Below are 18,053 nucleotides of genomic sequence, written 5' to 3'. Positions count from 1 at the left end.
GTCTGTCACCATTTTTCACAGAATCACAGAATTTTAATGGCACAGAAAGAGGCCATTTGGCCCACCGTGTCTGCACCGGCTCTCCAAATGAGCATTATAACCTAATGCCATTGCTCCGCTTTTTCCCCGTACCCTTATACATTGTTTCTATTCAAATAATCATCCAATGCCCTCTTGAATGCCTCAATTGAACCTACCTCCACCACACTTCCAGGCAGTGCATTCCAGACTCGAACCACTCGTTGTGTGAAAAAGTTTTTTCTCGCAACGCATTTGCTTCTTTTGCAAATCACTTCAAATCTGGACCCTCTTGTTCTCGATCCTTTTGCGAACAAGAACAGCTTCTCCCTTTCTACTCTGTCCAGCCCTCTAATGATTTTGAACACCTGTATCAAATCTCCTTTTAGCCTTCTTCTCTCCGAGGAGAACAGTCCCAACCTCTCCAATCTATCCTCATAGCTGATAGTTCTCATCCCTGGAACCATTCTTGTAAACCTCTTCTGCACTCTCTCCAATGTGTTCACATCCTTCCTATAATATGGTGCCCAAAAGTGTACACAATACTCCAGCTGATGACTAACAAGTGTCTTATATAAGTTTAGCATAACCTCCTTGCTCTTGTACTCTATGCCCCTATTAATAAAGCCCAAGGTACTATATGCTTTATCAACTGCTCTCTCCACCTGTCCTACCACCTTCAATGATCTATGCACATATATACCCAAGTCTTTCTGCTCCTGCACCCCCTTCAAAATTTCACCTCTTATTTTATATTGTCTGTCCATGTTCTTCCTACCAAAATGCATCACCTCACACTTCTCCACATTGAACTTCATCTGCCACCTATCTGCCCACTCCACCAACTTGTCTATATCGTTTCCAAATTCCACACCATCCTCCTCACAGTTCACAATGCTCCCAAGCTTCATATCATCCGCAAACTTTGAAATTGTCCCCAGCACACCAAAGTCTGGATCATTAATTAATATCAAGGAAAGCAAGGGTCCCAATGCTGACCCCTGGGGAACTCCACTACAAACCTTCCTCAAGCCTGAAAAATATCCATAGACCATTACTCTCTGCTTCCTATTTTTCAGCCAATTTTGTATCCATGTTGCTAATGTCCCTTTCATTCCATAAGCAATAACATTTCTCACAAGTTGGTTGTGTGGCACTGTATCAAATGCCTTTTCAAAGTCCATTTACAGCACATCAACAGCATTACCCTCATCAACATTTTCTATTATCCTTTCAAAAAACTCCAGCAAGTTAGTTAAACACGATTTCCCCTTTAGAAATCCATGCTGGCTCTTCCTTATCAACCCATATATTTCCACATGACTACTGATTCTATCTTGACTAATTGTTTCTAGAATCTTGCCCACCACTGAAGTTAAACTGACTGGTCTGTATTTGCTAGGCTTATCCATACAACCTTTTCTGAACAAGGGCGTAATATTGCAACTCTCCAGTCCTCTGGCACCACCCCGAGTCTAGGGAAGACTGAAAGATTGTGGTCAGTGCTGCTGCAATTTCTCCTCTCATTTCCTTCAATATCCTTGGATGCATTTCATCCAGTCCTTGTGTCTTGTCAACTTTAAGTACCAACAGTCTATTCAACACTTCCTCCTTGTCAATTTTGAACCCTACTAGTGACAGGGTTTCCTTGTCGGTCACCATGGCCTGGGTAGCATCTACCTGCTTGGTAAAGATGGATGCAAAGTATTAATTTAATACCTCAGCCATGGCCTCCTCGTCCATGTGTAAATTCCCTTTTAGGTCCCTAATCAGCCCTACTCCTTTCACCACCATTTTACTATTTATATGTCTATGGGATTATGGGATTCTCCTTTAAATTGGCTGCCAGTGTTCTCTCATAGTTCCTCTTCACTTCTCTGATATGCTCTTTCACCTTCCATCTGAACCTTCAGTATTCCTCTAGGCTGTCGATTGTACTTTCTATTTGACAACTGTCATAAGTGCACTTCTTTTTTACCCTAACTCCATTTTCCTTTTTCATCCAGGGAGCTCTGAATTTGTTTGCCCTACATTTCCCTTTCCAAGGAATATGCCTTGACTATACCCAAACCAATTATTTTTTCAAGGTAGCCCATTTTTCCCGCCAATCTTTCATCCCAGTCTATCTGGCCCAGCTCCATTCTTGCCCCATCGAAGTCAGCTCTTGTCCAGTTAATTATTCTTACTCTGGATTGCCGACAGTCCTTTCCTATCATCATCCCTAAATGGTCAATACTATGATCACTGTCCCTAAATGTTCCCCCGCTGACACTTGATCTGCATGGTCCACCTCATTTCCAAAATCCAGGTCCTACAGTGCTTCTTTTCTTGTTGGACATGTACGGCTGTAGAAAATTGTTCTGAACACAATCTACGAACTTTTGCCCCTCTCCTCCCCTTACACTACCACTGTCCCAGTCTACATTCAGGTAATTAAAGTCACCCATTATAACCACTCTATAATGCTTGCATCACTCTTTAATTTCCCTGCAGATTTGTTCTTCTAAGTCCTTCTCACTATTTGGTGGTCTATAGACTACACCGAGCAATGTATTTGTACCCTCTTTGTTCTTTAGCTCTAGCCAAAGTGATTCTGTCCTTGAACCCTCTGGGACGTCCTCTTTCTCCAGCATTGCAATGCCCTCCTTAACCAATACCACCACCCCTCCTCCTTTCCTTCCTTTTTTATCTCTTCTGAACACCTTGTACCTGGGAATATTTAACATTCAATTCTGCCCTTCCTTGAACCAGGTCTCTATTATCACCACAACATCATATTTCCACATGGCAATCTGCTCCTGTAACTCCCCAATCTTATCTACTATATTCCATGCACTTGCATACATGCATAGTAACCCTGATTTAGATTTTGTTACTTTCTCCCTCACCCCTAACTTACAATTCTCTATACTAGAGCTATCTGTCCCTCCCAATATTTTGTGCACCCTGGTATTCCTCTCTAACATTTTCTCCACACCCCTGCTGAGTTAGTTTAAAGTCCTCCCCAACAGCACTAGCAAAATGCCCCACAAGGAACTCATTCACAGCTTTGTTCAGGTTCAACCCGTCTGGAGTGTACAGGTGCCATCGTCCCCAGAGCCAGTCCCAGTGTCTCAGGAATATAAAGCCCTCCCTTCCATACCAACATTCCAGCCTCGCATTCATCTGCCTTATCCTTCTATTTCTGTACTCATTGGCACGTGGCAATGGGAGTAATCTGGAGATTACTACATTTGAGGTCCTGCTTGCTAATTTTCTACCCAGCTCCCTAAATTCTGACTGCAGGACTATAGCCCCCTTCCTACCTAAGTCATTGGTACCAAAGTGGACCATGACCTCTGGCTGATCACATTCCCCCAGAAGTATGTCCTGCAACCTCTCTGTGACATCCTTGACCCTGGTACCAAGGAGGCAACATACCATCCTGAAGTCACATTCTATAGTCACAGAAACACCTGTCTGTTCCCCTAACCAATTTGTCCCCTATCCCTATAGCTCTTCCTTTTTTCTTCCTCACCTCCTGTACAGCCGAGCTGCTTGTGGTGCCACAAACTTGGCTCTGACTGCACTCCTCTGAGGAACCAACACCCTCAATAGCTTCCAAAACGGAAAAACGGTTTGTGAGCAGGACCCCAGGGAACATCTGCCCTACCTGCCTTCTTCTCTTGGACTGCCTGGTGGTCACCCATTCCCTCTCTGCCTACAGGCCCTTTAGCTGTGGTGTGACCACCTTCCTGAATATGCTATCCATGTAGCTCTCAGTCTCGTGGAAGCGCCACAGTGACTCTAGCCGCCACTTCAGCTCTGAAACCCGGAGCTCAAGTTTCTGCACCTGGTGACACTTCCTGCACATGTGGTCATCTAGGGCACTGGTAGCGTCCATGATTTCGCACATATTACAGGACACACATTCTACTCGACTGAGCTGCCCTGCCATGTCTTAACTCTGTTTCCCTTATGTTAACTTTATTCTACTTTGGATTATTTATATGACTTTATTATATTGGCCCTAAATTTCCCTTGTTCCTGGTGCTTCTCAGTTAAATAAGTATAGCAACTTGTTTAAAAATATTACACTTCCCTAATTTACTCACCAGTTCTACTTGCTAAGGCCACTACTCTTCTTTCTGAGAAAAGGTAGATAAAGCAAGGAGCACCTTTTGCCTCCTCACCAAACTCCCTCATTTTTGACACAAAAACAAAAACTTCTGAAGTTCTGTCGAAGCGTCATGAGGACTCGAATCGTCAACTCTTTTCTTCTCCGCCGATGCTGCCAGACCTGCTGAGTTTTTCCAGGTAATTCTGTTTTTGATTTGGATTTCCAGCACCCGCAGTTTTTTTGTTTTTATCCCTCATTTTTGAGATGGACACACATGGAAGGTGTGTTTTTGGTTCATTATGGGATTGCTTTGTTTGCAAACCAAGGGTGGGATTCTCTGGTCCCGCCAGCAATGGTCATCACCATGTGTGGGGTGGGAAAATTTGGAAAGGGGCGAACATTATCCTCTGAGGAGGAATAGGGTACCTCAGAGGGTGCAGAGTTACATTCTTGCTCTGCACCCAGCACCAGTGAAGATAGCTGGGTATGTGTGACTGGGCTTTAAGGGAATCACAAACTGGTGGGAGCACATCACACTTGCATGTGCAGGTGCCACAGACTGATCATGGTTGATCTTCTTGTGTTTCGATTTCCACATTCCCATCTACTCCTGATAACCTTTGATTCCCTTGCCTACCAGAGGCATGTTCTGGAACAGACTTTGAAGGAGTCCATCCAGGCCATGAGCACCATAATCACACACTCAACAGAACGGATGGTTTCTTCCATTGACAGACTTGCGACTGTAATAGGTGGGCAAACCCAGCAGATCACTGATGAGATAGTGGGTATGTATTCTGACCTGCAGTCCATTGCCTTATCTCTGAGCTCTGGGGCCAAGAGACAGGGTGAGAGGAGGATGAGGAGCCCAGAGTCATATTCAGTTCCTGGTCCCTTCCAGGAATACAGGGAGGGCCAAATGGACCTCACTGCAGCGAGCGAGCAGCGGCTGATGCCACCTGGGGGCATCTCTCAGGGCTCTTCTGATGGGGTAGACTCTCCTCTGCCTCTCTGCCATTTGACACAGATACCTTTGAGTGCCACGTCAATAGATGGGCATCCTGTCACTTTGCAGGAGATTCCCATGATGCCGGGACCCTCGTGGCCTCAGGCGACCAGAGGATGGCTGCCAAAGTCATTGCAGGCATGGGGGCATAAGGGTCAGCAGCCTATGGCCACCACAGATGTCAGAAAGGGAGCATCACACCTCAGCACTCGACAAAGATTCAGGAAACCCTGCATTTGTCACACTTGGGTGAATATCGGTGCATTTTGTTTTGTGAAATTTGCACATGTTAATGGCTTTCTGTGCATATAAATGAATGCGGTTTTCCACATATTATCCAGCTGCACGTGTTCATTAACTGAGATGTATGAATAAGGATTCAATTGATACTATTAAAGGATTCTGTGATTACGTGCATCCTGACTGACATTGTTTGGCTGAGTAACATTGCCCATACATGGCACTGGTGTTCATGTTGTGGAGCTGTGTAGAGAAGGTGCCACTGGTTGCCTGAAGCTGATGGAGTTGGAGAGACTTATCTATTGGGATTGTCTGATCAGAACTTCCCATGTATCACAGCCATCAAGAACCTTTCTGGGACCTGCTTGGTCATCTACCTGCATCTCAGCCTCCTCTTCCTCTGACTCCTCATCAGGGGAATGGGCTGTTTCCCTCAACTCCTCCTCTGAAAGGGCTTCTCCTCTCTGGATAGCAAAGTTATACAGAGCACAACAAACTATTATGAGGGAAGCTCTAAAACAAAAACAGAATTACCTGGAAAAACTCAGCAGGTCTGGCAGCATCGGCGAAGAAGAAAAGAGTTGACGTTTCTAGTCCTCATGACCCTTCGACAGAACTTGAGTGAGTCCAAGAAAGGGGTAAAATATAAGCTGGTTTAAGGTGTGTTGGGGGGGGGGGGGGGGGGGGCTTCGTAGTTTATAAAAATCCCTGGCTGCCCTGCTGGTGTGTTTGTACCAAATTGGTACAACCAATGACCCCTTGCACCCATGCAACTATGGTTGCAAAACCTCTGGCTCTTTCCAATTGAGTGTTGTTGTCTGGAGTGAGGGAGATATAGCAATGGTTACACCTAAACATGGCATCAGTGAATACCTTTGTGCAGTGATGTGTCACAGGCTGGCTGATCCTGTTTAAGGTCTCCAGGCAGCCTGAAAAGACCCAGAGGTGAAGAAGTTCAGCGTCACTGTGACTTTTGATGTTGCAGGCATTGGGTGGCCATCCACACAATTGGAGGTCTCAGGCGCAAATGTCACAGAGGGATGTGAGAGTCTCTTGTGAAAGACGAAGTCTGCAGAGACATTGGCCAGAATTTTCCATGCCCGCCGGTGTCAGGCATGTTTGGTGGCGTGAGTGAGCAATATGGCATGATTGGTTTCACAATGGCGTGAAACCAGTTTGTGATCGTCCACTCAGTCTGCTGATGGCGGGTGGCGTTCGCCACCGTTGGACGTCGGGAACTTCATTTGAATAAATCAGCATATTATTATTAGGCCTGCCCGCAGGAATCGTCCCCCCTACCCCTCAACCCACTGGATCGGCCGCCCATGTCAGTGGGAAAACACACCGACGTGTTTAAGAACAGCACATAAGCGACGTGCACCTGGCAGGCTGCACTTCGCTCAGGACTTCAAGGTTTGTTTGCCCACCTTGCTTCGATCAACACTCACAGTCATCAGCGCCAGGCTTCACAGATAGCACCACATCATTTTTAGGGGGGCTCACAGCAGGTCTCAACCTACCAGGTCAGCCATATATGGATGCTTTTCAATGATTGCAGGGCTAGGGCTTGCTTGGTGAAGGGGGAGAAATGGCCTCAGGCAAGGGAAGAGGCTCCAGGATGAGGGCTGTACTGGGGAAGGAGGGTAACCCAGGGTGTGTGTGAGGGCACATGTTGATCTGTGCAAGTTGCCTCAAGATGGTGAGGGCTGAGGAGGCAGTCTCCAGAGGAGATAAGCCAGATAGACATGTGAGGGTATGTGTGTGAGAATGGGTGGTGATGTCCCTTAAGCTGGCAGTGAGTGAGATGCCAGTGAATGTGTGATGGGCTTAAGTGTGTGAGTTTAGAGTGATGAGATGGTTGCCATACCCTGGCTGCATGGGTGAGATCATTCATCCTCTATCTGCATTGGATGGCCAACCTCTCCTGTGCAGCATTGGCACCGCTGCCACCACCTTCCAAGCCTGGTTGGTCACGCCGCTGCCTACCCTGTGGCCAGAGCGGGTACAGAGGACATCATGGCAGGCTTCCAGGGTGCCCAAAAGGCATTCCAATGATGCATCACTAAACCTGGGGGCTGCAGTCTTTTTGCCTTTCGTGGACAACTTCTCTGCAGTAGCCATGGGCCAGAAGCACTGAGATGTATGCACATGGCTGGACTTTAAATATGGCGCCCGGCTTGATGAAGCGACGAGGTGATGGTGTGGCGAGTGAATGAGAGCCCACTCACCATTGAAACGGTGTGCTTCTGGGATTGCATAACAAATGCAGCAGGTTTGGGATGATATGGCATGTAAACCTGCCATTGCGGCTGACGAGTGAAACCTCGTTTTACCTGCCCACTACTGCACTTAGTGCAAATCTGGGATGATTCCACCCATTGTCTCTCTGTCATCTGAACGTATAACATATAAATGTGATTGGCATGGTATGCACTTTGCCTACATCTGAGTGCATGCTGCTGCCTCCATCTGCAGCCAGTCACTCCTCAGCAGCATGCACACCTTCCTCCAAAACATGCCACTCCTGCCCCTGCACAGCTGGCCTTCTCCTTCTCCTTCTCCTACTCATTGGGGGATGTATCTCCAAAGAATATACAAAATCCACAGGCGACATCATTTCACACCACAAATGGTGCAGTGAAGAAAGATGATTGGATTTTTGGACAGCTTTTTGGACAGTCCCCTGAGGGAGAGGCCTGATTATGAGGTTCACGGCCAGCAGATTTCTTAAAGAAATGATTATCACCTGTCAGGCATAGGGCTACATTACATTTTACATGAAGGCAGACTGCTCACCAGCCCCCCGCCTCCCCCCCACCCCATCCCGCTACTCCCCCGAGAGTAGCCAGCTTGCTATGCGCCAGGCCACCCAGCAGCCCTAACATGAGGGGGTGCTAACTTGGTGGGGAGTGGGACTTCCACCCCCTCCCTCAGAATGAAGTCCCACCCTCAAGACCTGCTCACCAATCTGATTGGCAATCTGAGCAGCTCCATTAATCCCAGCACAACCACTGCTCAAATCTGGCGCTGCTGGGGCTGCAGGAAAGAGGGCACATCCCAAGGTTTTATGGTGGAGAGGGATCCCAATGCCCAGGGAGGGGGGAGATGGAGGTCGGTGGTGGGGGGCTTGTGGGGGGTGAAGGGGGGGTGGTGCCACCATGTTCTGTCAGGCAGGCTGTGTGGAAGGAAAGGGGGGTGACGTATGCTAGAGGTGGTTCTCCAATGGGCACAGGGCACACCAAGAATGTTGTGCCCCCCTTCTTTCCTGTGTTTCCTCATCTAAGTGTTTTAAAAAGGCCTGCCCAGTCCCACCCAACTGCCCATGCCAACCGTGTTATGGCTTGGGCAGTGTTTTATTTAGCTCAATTGTCTTGTCAATAATAATAAAAACAAAAAAACTGCGGATGCTGGAAATCCAAAACAAAAACAAAAACAGAATAACCTGGAAAAACTCAGCAGGTCTGGCAGCATCGCGGAGAAGAAAAGAGTTGATGTTTCGAGTCCTCATGACCCTTCGACAGAACTTGAGTTCGAGTCCAAGTAAGAGTTGAAATATAAGCTGTTTTAAGGTGTGTGTGTGGGGGGCGGAGAGAGAGAGAGAGAGAGAAAAGTGGAGTGGGGGTGTGGTTGTAGGGACAAACAAGCAGTGATAGAAGCAGATCATCAAAAGATGTCAACAACAGTAGTACAAAAGAACACATAGGTGTTAAAGTTAAAGTTGGTGATATTATCTAAACGAATGTGATAATTAAGAATGGATGGTAGGGCACTCAAGGTATAGCTCTATTGGGGGTGGGGAGAGCATAAAAGATTTTATTTCCATTATTTTTTTAAAAATTTAAAAAAAAAAATTTTTTTTTTAAATCTTTTATGCTCTCCCCACCCCCACTAGAGCTATACCTTGAGTGCCCTACCATCCATTCTTAATTAGCACATTCGTTTAGATAATATCACCAACTTTAACTTTAACACCTATGTGTTCTTTTGTACTACTGTTGTTGACATCTTTTGATGATCTGCTTCTATCACTGCTTGTTTGTCCCTACAACCACACCCCCATTCCACTTCTCTCTCTCTCTCTCTCTCCACCCCCCACACACACACCTTAAACCAGCTTATATTTCAACTCTTTCTTGGACTCGAACTCAAGTTCTGTCGAAGGGTCATGAGGACTCGAAACATCAACTCTTTTCTTCTCCGTCGATGCTGCCAGACCTGCTGAGTTTTTCCAAGTAATTCTGTTTTTGTTTTTGTCTTGTCAATAAGCCTAAAGGACCCTTAATTATATATTCACAAATGGTGGGCAGGTTGCCGATTTTGGAACCTACCCACCTAGCGTATTATGGGAGTGAGCTCGGGTAGGAAGGTGGTGGGCTAGCCCCCCAACCTATTTCACTTGCCCATCCACTGAAAATGCAGAAAACCCAGTAGCAGATAAAAAAAAATCCAGCCCATAGACCGATCTCGAGCCTTTATATCCACAATTTCATGAGACCCTGAAAAAAATCAAACTTCCTACCAGGCGTGTTTCATATGCCTTGAAAAGTATTATGGTCATCAAATGGACTGCTAACTAGCTTAAGTGCCCTTTAATTATTGATTTCAGAATGGCAGGTGGACTGCTGATTTCAGAGCCTGCTGGCCAACTGCATTGTTGTGGACCGGAATAGTGATGTCAGGTTCATGACCCAACAGCTTCAGGTCAGCTATTATGCTACTGTGGGACTACGGCAGTCCCTCTTTCACAAAGTAAAATTCAGCCCATGAGATAATTTTATAGGTTTGAAAGGGGCAAAGGTAGATTTTCTCAGACAGATTAATTTGTGTCGGTCGGCCTGGAAAGGTAATTTGTTCTATTAAGCCATGGCCATCATTTATTGCCCATCCCTAATTGCTTTGAGAAGGTAGTAGTGAGTCTAATTTTTAAACCACTGAAGGCCTTGTGATGTAAATACATTCACAGTGCACTGTTCGGTAGGGAGTTCCAGGGTTTTGTCTCAGCAACACTGAAGGATTGACGATATAGTTCCAATCGGCAGGATAGTATGTGACTTAGAAGGGAACTTGCGCCTGCTGCCCTTGTTCTTCTAGGTGGTAGGGTTTGCAAGTTTGGAAGATGTTGTCGAAGGAACCCTGGCGAGTTACTGCAGTGCATCTTGCAGATCATCCACAACAGCCACAACATGCCAGCGGTGGAGGGAGTGAATGTTTAAGGTGATCGATGGGATGCCAATCGAGAGGAGCGCTTTGCCCTGGGTAGTGTTGAGCTGCTTAAATGTTGTTGGAGTTGTACTCATCCAGCAAGCGCGGAATATTCCATCACACTCCTGACATGTGGCTTGTAAATTACAAAAAGGTTTTGGGGAATTAAAAGGTAAATTGTTCAAGATTTTTAGGAAGGCAAGGGGGGCGTGATCGATGGGCCCGGGAACAGACCGCCACCCGTGATCGGCCCCGGCTGCGATTTCATGCTGGCTGGCCAATTTAGCGGCCAGCCAGCATGAAGTGTACATTGAAATGCTCAGCGCTGCTGGGGTGAGGGCTAGAGGAAGGCGGACGCTAATGTAAATGTGGGCGTGGGGGAGCGCTGAGTGAAAGCTCCCTGAAGGCAGAGAGCTGCCTCAGGGAGCTGAAGAATTTAAAACCAATAAACATAGATTTTAAAATCTGGAAAAAAAATGTCCACGCATCAGAGTCAGTCACTTGAACATATATATGATGAAAATCCTGTCCATATATGTTTATTTTTTACTTATTTAATAACGGAAACCTCATCCCGCCCTTGGATGAGGTTTCATCAAAAATGCAAAGTCCATCTGGCAGATTCATTCGTCCGCCAACTGTAAGGTTGAGTGGACCATGAAAAATCAGGGACGATTGGAACTTTAATATGCTTAATTGCCCTCTTAATTGTCAGTAGGCGCACTTCTGACTTTGCACATGCCTGCCGACAGAAATATCGCACAAGCGGGGGATGACGTCAGGACACTTGCCCAATGTCATCGCACGCTATTTTATGCTCAAGCAGGACAGGTTCGCACCCGCACGTCAGTCTAATAATTCTGCTCCCAGATTCTGGCTTGCTGTTGTAGCCACATTATTTATGTGGCTTGTTCTGTTAAGTGAAAATTAAGAGGGCAATTAAGCCTATTAAAGTTCCAATCATAACTATTTTATTGGTAAGAAACTGCTGCTTGATAGCACTATTGATGACACATTCCATTATTTGGTTGATTATTGAGAGAAGTCTGATGGTGCAGTAATTGACCACAATGCAGTTGTACTGCTTTTTGTACTCAGGGCATGTCTGGGCAATTTTCCATATTGTCAGATTGATGCCAGTGCTGTAGCTGTACTGGAACAGCTTGCCTAGAGCCATAGCTAGCTATGGAGCACAAGTCTTCAGTATTATAGCTGTGATATTGTCTGGGCCCACAACTTTTGCTGTATCCTATATTTGCTGAAGAATGTTATAAGTAGACTTGAAACCAAACCAGTAACTTAAAATGAAAAAAAACCATAAAACTGAATACTACAGGAAAACTAACTTCGGAAGTTAAATGGCACTCACCCCTAATAGTGATCTCAGCAAAATAGTCTTTACTCCAGCATTATTTTAAATAAGAGCTTGATGATTTCAGCATATTCCTAATACAAAAAGAAATGCCAGCAGCTGATGCTTTGCATCAATTTTAATATCATTTTATTTCCTTAATGAAGACTTTGCATAAAACACGCATAAATAACCTGTGCTCAAAATGTGTACTCAGCAAAATAATTTCTTTTGGGAATTAAGACTAACATTCCCTGAATGCATTCATTTCATCAGGACGGGCACCTAATCATGGAATCAGCCCTTATATAACATTTAATTTCATGGACCCATATTATTGCTGTATGCAAGAGATTAATGAGAAGCAGCTTTGCATAGTTGCCAACTATCTGATTTTGCATCGACAGTCAGGTTTTCCATCTACTGTTTGGACAGGGGAGATAGCCCATTTGGGGAATGCTTTCATCAAATTCTTTTGCACCATCTTTGGCTGGTGGGGGCTGGAGTTTAGAATTAATCTTTCTTGGACAGAACACACCTTATCACTGAAATACCACAAACATGCAGAGTGACTTACATGTGCTTGATGATAGGGTGAATTTATCCACTGCCGAATCAGTTATTTTCCTGACCACCACATACATAGGCTGGAAACAACTGGAATGTATTTATACAATCTAATCTTGAGAGTAGTATCTACCTCTTTATCAACCAGCTCAGTGATTTTCTGAGCCTCAGTTTACCACCAATGGTAAGAGAAATGAGAAACCAGACCAGACTGATTACTGCCAGCTAAAAAAAAAATTATTGATTATTGGTGGTCATGGTAAATTACATTCCCTGGATTCAGTATTTATCCTTACAGGTGAGACCAGAGTGTTGTGGTCCATTAAGCTGAGAACTAGCATATTCCACCAACTAACTGCATCATGTCCTGTAGCAAGAAACCCACACATGATGACCTGGATTTTGTAACCAGTTTGTGTTAGAATCAGCAGGAGGGACAAACAGAGGGGAAAATGCACACAAGCTCAGGTACCTAATAATGAAGCAAACTGAACAAGAAAAATAGGCATTTCAGCCACTGTAGTCAGAGATTATTACAGCATGAAATATAGATTCACTGCTGTCCCTCAGGGGGAAGCTGGATGAGTTCCTGAGGACGGAGAACATCTCTAATTATAGAAAGTAGGTGCTAGCTGGTTGGGATTACTCATACAGGGTACTGTAATCTTCTGCAACATGCTTGATTTCTTTTGAGAACTAAGGGAGAAATTTATTAGCGTTTTTTTGATATTACTTTAAGGTCTCCCATCCCCTATGTTAGCCATTACCAGGAAATTGAGTGGCTGGGAGACGGTAGAAAGTGCATATAGACTTGCCATGTTTAGATAGGATGATCTTGAATCCTTGGCTCATTACCAACAGACTTCCTGAGGTTGTAGCCAGCAGATACCCTAAACTTTCGAGTGTAGTCATTAGAAATCTATGATTGCCATCCAGACTGATATTACATGATTGAATAATACTTTGCAACACATGGTGCAAATAAATCAGGAGAATGTCTGGAGAAGTTGATCCACTGGCTATCATCATGGCTCTGATCATCTCTAGCAGACAATCTCCTGCATCTTGACATTTTTAGAACTACGTTATTTGTACTGTTCAGTGAAGAACAGTGCATAATTTGTTGAGAACAGCATAGTTTCCTATTTATAATGTTGAAGTGAAAATAGTGTTTAATTGGAAATGGTCTTTTTTCTATTCATTCATGGGATGTGGGCGTCACTGGCTAGGCCAGTATTTATTGCCCATCCCAATTGCCCTTGAGAAGGTGGTGGTGAGCTGCCTTCTTGAACCAGGCATGTATGCAGATATTGTAATTTTTGTCATGACATTTGTAGTCATTTTTGTGAATTGCAATTTCTTATATTATTTATATTCCACTTTAATTTTAGAACAGGTTCACAAAGTACTGTGTATGCATTATGTATTTCTAAGTCAGTAAGGGAACTATTACTAAACTTCAGCTTTGGATGCAGTAACTGTTTTAACCACTCAAGTAGCAAAAAGACATTTAAGTGACGCAGAGCTCTGGACCACTTATTAGGGTCAGTTCGAGTCAGGATGGAAAGAGAGAGGGGGTATGGATGACAGTGAAGGAGAGGGAGGAGCAGAGGAAATAAATGACAGTTAAGGGTAGGGGTAACTGGATGACAGTAAAGGCCGCAGGAAATTGATGACACAAAGGGGGAAGGAAAGGGACAGAAGCCTCCGACAGGATAACTGTGTCTCAGTGGTGTTTTGTTGTGAGGGAGAAAGGAGACTGTCAGCATTGATTGAAGAGGAAGAGTATAAGCCAGCCTGAATTCTGGGGGATGGGGAATTGAAAAAAATTGAAGTTTACTTGGTGCTGTAACATAAGGCAGAATTTTACGACAGCGGGATTTTACGTTCCCGCTGAAGTCAGTGGGATTTATAATGGTTCACCACATTTTATGGCCCTGTCCCCGCCGAAACGGGGCTGTAAAATTCTGCCCATTGTATTTTTTCCTGCTTAAGTCACAATGAAATTAGCCACCATCCCGCACTTGAGGAGAGCACTAGAAATGCAAGTTATGTTTCCATAAGATCATAAGATCAAAAGCACATAGATAAATGCACAAAGAATCAGCAGATGAGGTATAATGCGGGTAAATGTGAGGTTGTCCACCTTGGCATGAATAGAAAAATAAAATATTATTTAAATATCAGAACATAAGATATAGGAGCAGAAGTAGGTTATTCAGCACATCGAGCCTACTCCAGCATTCGATAAGATCATAGCTGATTTGATTGTGGCCTTAACTTTCTTGCCTGTCCCCCATGACTCTCTTGTTGCTCAAAAATCTGTCTTATTCAGCCATGAATATATTCACTGACTCAGCCTCCATTGCTCTCTATTGAAGAGAATTCCAAAGACTAATGACCCTCATCTCTGTCTTAATGAAGAGAGGCCTTAACTTTAAACTGTGGCTCAAGTTCTATATTGCTCCATGAGAGGAAACATTCTCCTAGAATCTACCCTGTCATCCCCGACAAAATCATTAAGATCAACTCTCCTTCTAAACTCCAAGGAGGACAGGCCCAACCTCCTCAACCTTTCCTCATAAGACAACACATTTATCTCAGGAATCAGTCTCACAAACCTTTTCTGAACTAGTTCCATAAGTATATCTTTCCTTAAGTAAGGAGACCACAACTGTACAGAGTACTCCATGTGTGGGTCTCACCAATGCCCAGTACAGCTGTAGAAAGACTTCCCTACTTTCATATTCCATCCCACTTTCAATAGGACGATATTCCATTTGCATTCCTAATTATTTGATGCACCTGCAAACTAATCTTTTGTGATTCATGTACCAAGGCACCCATATCCCTCTGTTCTGCAGCATTTTGCAGTTTGTCTCTATTTAAATAATATGTTGCTTTTCTATTCATGCCAAAGTGGACAACCTCACATTTACCCACATTATACCCCATCTGCTGATTCTTTGTGAAATTATCTATATGCTTTTGCAGATTCTTTATATTCTCCTTGCAACTTGCTTTCCTATCTATCTTTGTATCATCTGCAAATTTGGCTGCTATACAGTCTGTCCCTTTATCAAAGGCATTAATATAGATCATAAATAGTCAAGGCCCCACCCCTGATCCCTGTAACATTCCACTGGTTATGTCTGGCCAACCTGAAAATGATCCATTTATCCCAACTTCCTGTTTCCTACTAGTTAGCCAATCCTCTATCCATGCTAATATATCGCCCCAATACCGTGAGCAACATCTTGTGCAGTAACCTTTTATGAACATATGAACATACGAATTATGAGCAGGAGTAGGCCACTTGGCCCCTCAAGCTTGCTCTACCATTCAATAAGATCATAGCTGATCTGATTTTATATGGTACCTGATCAAATGTCTTTTGAAAATCCAAATACTCTACATTGGCTTGTCCCCCTTTATCCCGCTGCCTGTTACATCCTCAACGAACTCTAATAAATGTGTCAAACCCAATTTCCCTTTCACAAAATGAATTGATTCTGCCTGATTGTATTGTGATTTTATAAATGTCCGACTCCCTCCTTAATAATAGATTTTAACATTTTCCCAATGACTGATGTTAGACTAACTGTCCTAAAGTTTCCCGCTTTCTGTTCCCTTTATTTCTTGAATAGTGATGTTTCATTTGTAGCTCTTCAATCCACTGGGAGCTTCCCAGAATCTAAGGAATGTTGGAAGGGTACAAATAATGCATCCATTATATCTGCAACCCCTTCCTTTAAGACCCTAGGATGCAGGCAATCAGCTCCAGGGGACTTGTCAGCCTTTGTCCCATTCGTTTTCCGAGCACTCTTTCTCTAGTCATCATGATTGTTTTAAGTCTCACCCTCTCTTTTGCCTCTTGATTTCCTACTATTTGTGAGTGTTTTCTGTGTATTCTACTGTGAACACAGATAACAAATACTTGTTCAAGGTAAAATCCAGGTTGGAGTCCCACCACGGCAGATGGTGAAATTTTAATTCAGTAAAAAAAATCTGGAATTAAAAGTCTAATGATGACCATGAAACAATTGTCGTAAAAACCCACCTGGTTCACTGATACCCTTTCCTTCCTTTAGGGAAGGAAATCCACCATCCTTACCTGGTCTGGCCTACATATGACTCCAGACCCACAGCAATGTGGTTGACTCTTAAATGGCTTAACAAGCCACTCAGTTCTCAAGGGCAATTAAGCATAGTCAATACCTGCTGGCCTAGCCAATGATGCCCCCATCCCATGAACGAATAACAAAAAAATTATGGGGAACCAGTTAGCTCAGGTGGTTACATGGGTATTATGTCATTCAGAATAATGCAAAAAGTGCAGGTTTGATTCCTGTTCTAGCTGAGGTAGTCTTGGGACCTGCCTCCTTGCCCTTCGCCCTGTCCCTGAGAGTGAAAGGCAATGCAAACCACCATTGACAAAAACTGCCAAGACAATGAGCCAAGGGCCTGCCTTTGGAGAGAGCACATATGATACGACATGAATTGCAACTATACAAATTCATGTTCCATTTCACTGTTATTGTAATAGTTTATTTTTGCAAGTTGTGCATGAGGCAATTGGATTTCAGTTCTCACAGAGTAACAGGCTGAATAGCAGAATGTGATTCCACAAAGCTAATAACATTATTAAATCTAATGTAATTAAATATATTATATTTATTCAGATGCCTTGGGACCATTATTTTGGATATAAGCACTTATTCAAGGGGGTTTTTCAGTTGTCCACTATCTTTTTGGTTCTGTACCAGTTTTATAGCTCTCTGTCAGCTTCTCTGAATTTTATTTATTGGCTTTTATGACTTTGGTAATTTAATTCTCAAAAGGACAATAATACATTTACTGGAAGTAAAAGAAAGAACTTGCATTCATATAACATTTTACATGACTTCAGGAAAGCACTTCACAGCCAATGGAGTAGTTTTGAAGTAGTTGCTATTGCTAATACAAGGAAATGTCGCAGTGAATTAGTCCACAGCTAGGTCACACCCACAGTATCAAGATGATCAACCAGTTAATCAATTTTTCGTGTTTTAGTTGAAAGGTTAAAAATTACTAGGGACATTAGAAAAACTCTTTGCTGGGCTTCATATCTTTTATGTCAATTGCGAGGGCTGATGGGACCTCAGTTTAATGTCTCATCTCAGAGATAATGGGCTGAATTTAGTGGATTCTGTCATGGCGGGTATGATGGTGAGGGTGGTGGAATTGGGCAAGTGTACCTCCATCTGATTCTCAACGTCGGAAAAATTGGCACTGATTTAGAGGGAGGCAGGGCCCACCTGCTGGCGGCAAGATATAATCAGGCTCATCAATGAGTCACTTAAAGCCAACTATCCCTGAGCCCACCAGGAATTAATGGTAGCTCAGGGATTAAACTGGACTTGCAGGGGTTTCTTGTGGAGCACATCCATCCAGCAAACCTCTCAAGTTTGTCCCATAGTGGGGTGTCACTTGTTGACAAGCATAAAGTGCCTAATCAAGGGACCTGGCATTTGGAAAAAAGGTGTCATTGAAAGTCATTCCCCTTCCCTTGCATCTGAAACCACCCCCCC

This window comes from Carcharodon carcharias, chromosome 8 (assembly GCF_017639515.1).
Source record: "Carcharodon carcharias isolate sCarCar2 chromosome 8, sCarCar2.pri, whole genome shotgun sequence".
In the NCBI taxonomy this organism is placed as follows: Eukaryota; Metazoa; Chordata; class Chondrichthyes; order Lamniformes; family Lamnidae; genus Carcharodon; species Carcharodon carcharias.
Note: the sequence above shows the minus strand (reverse complement) of the source record.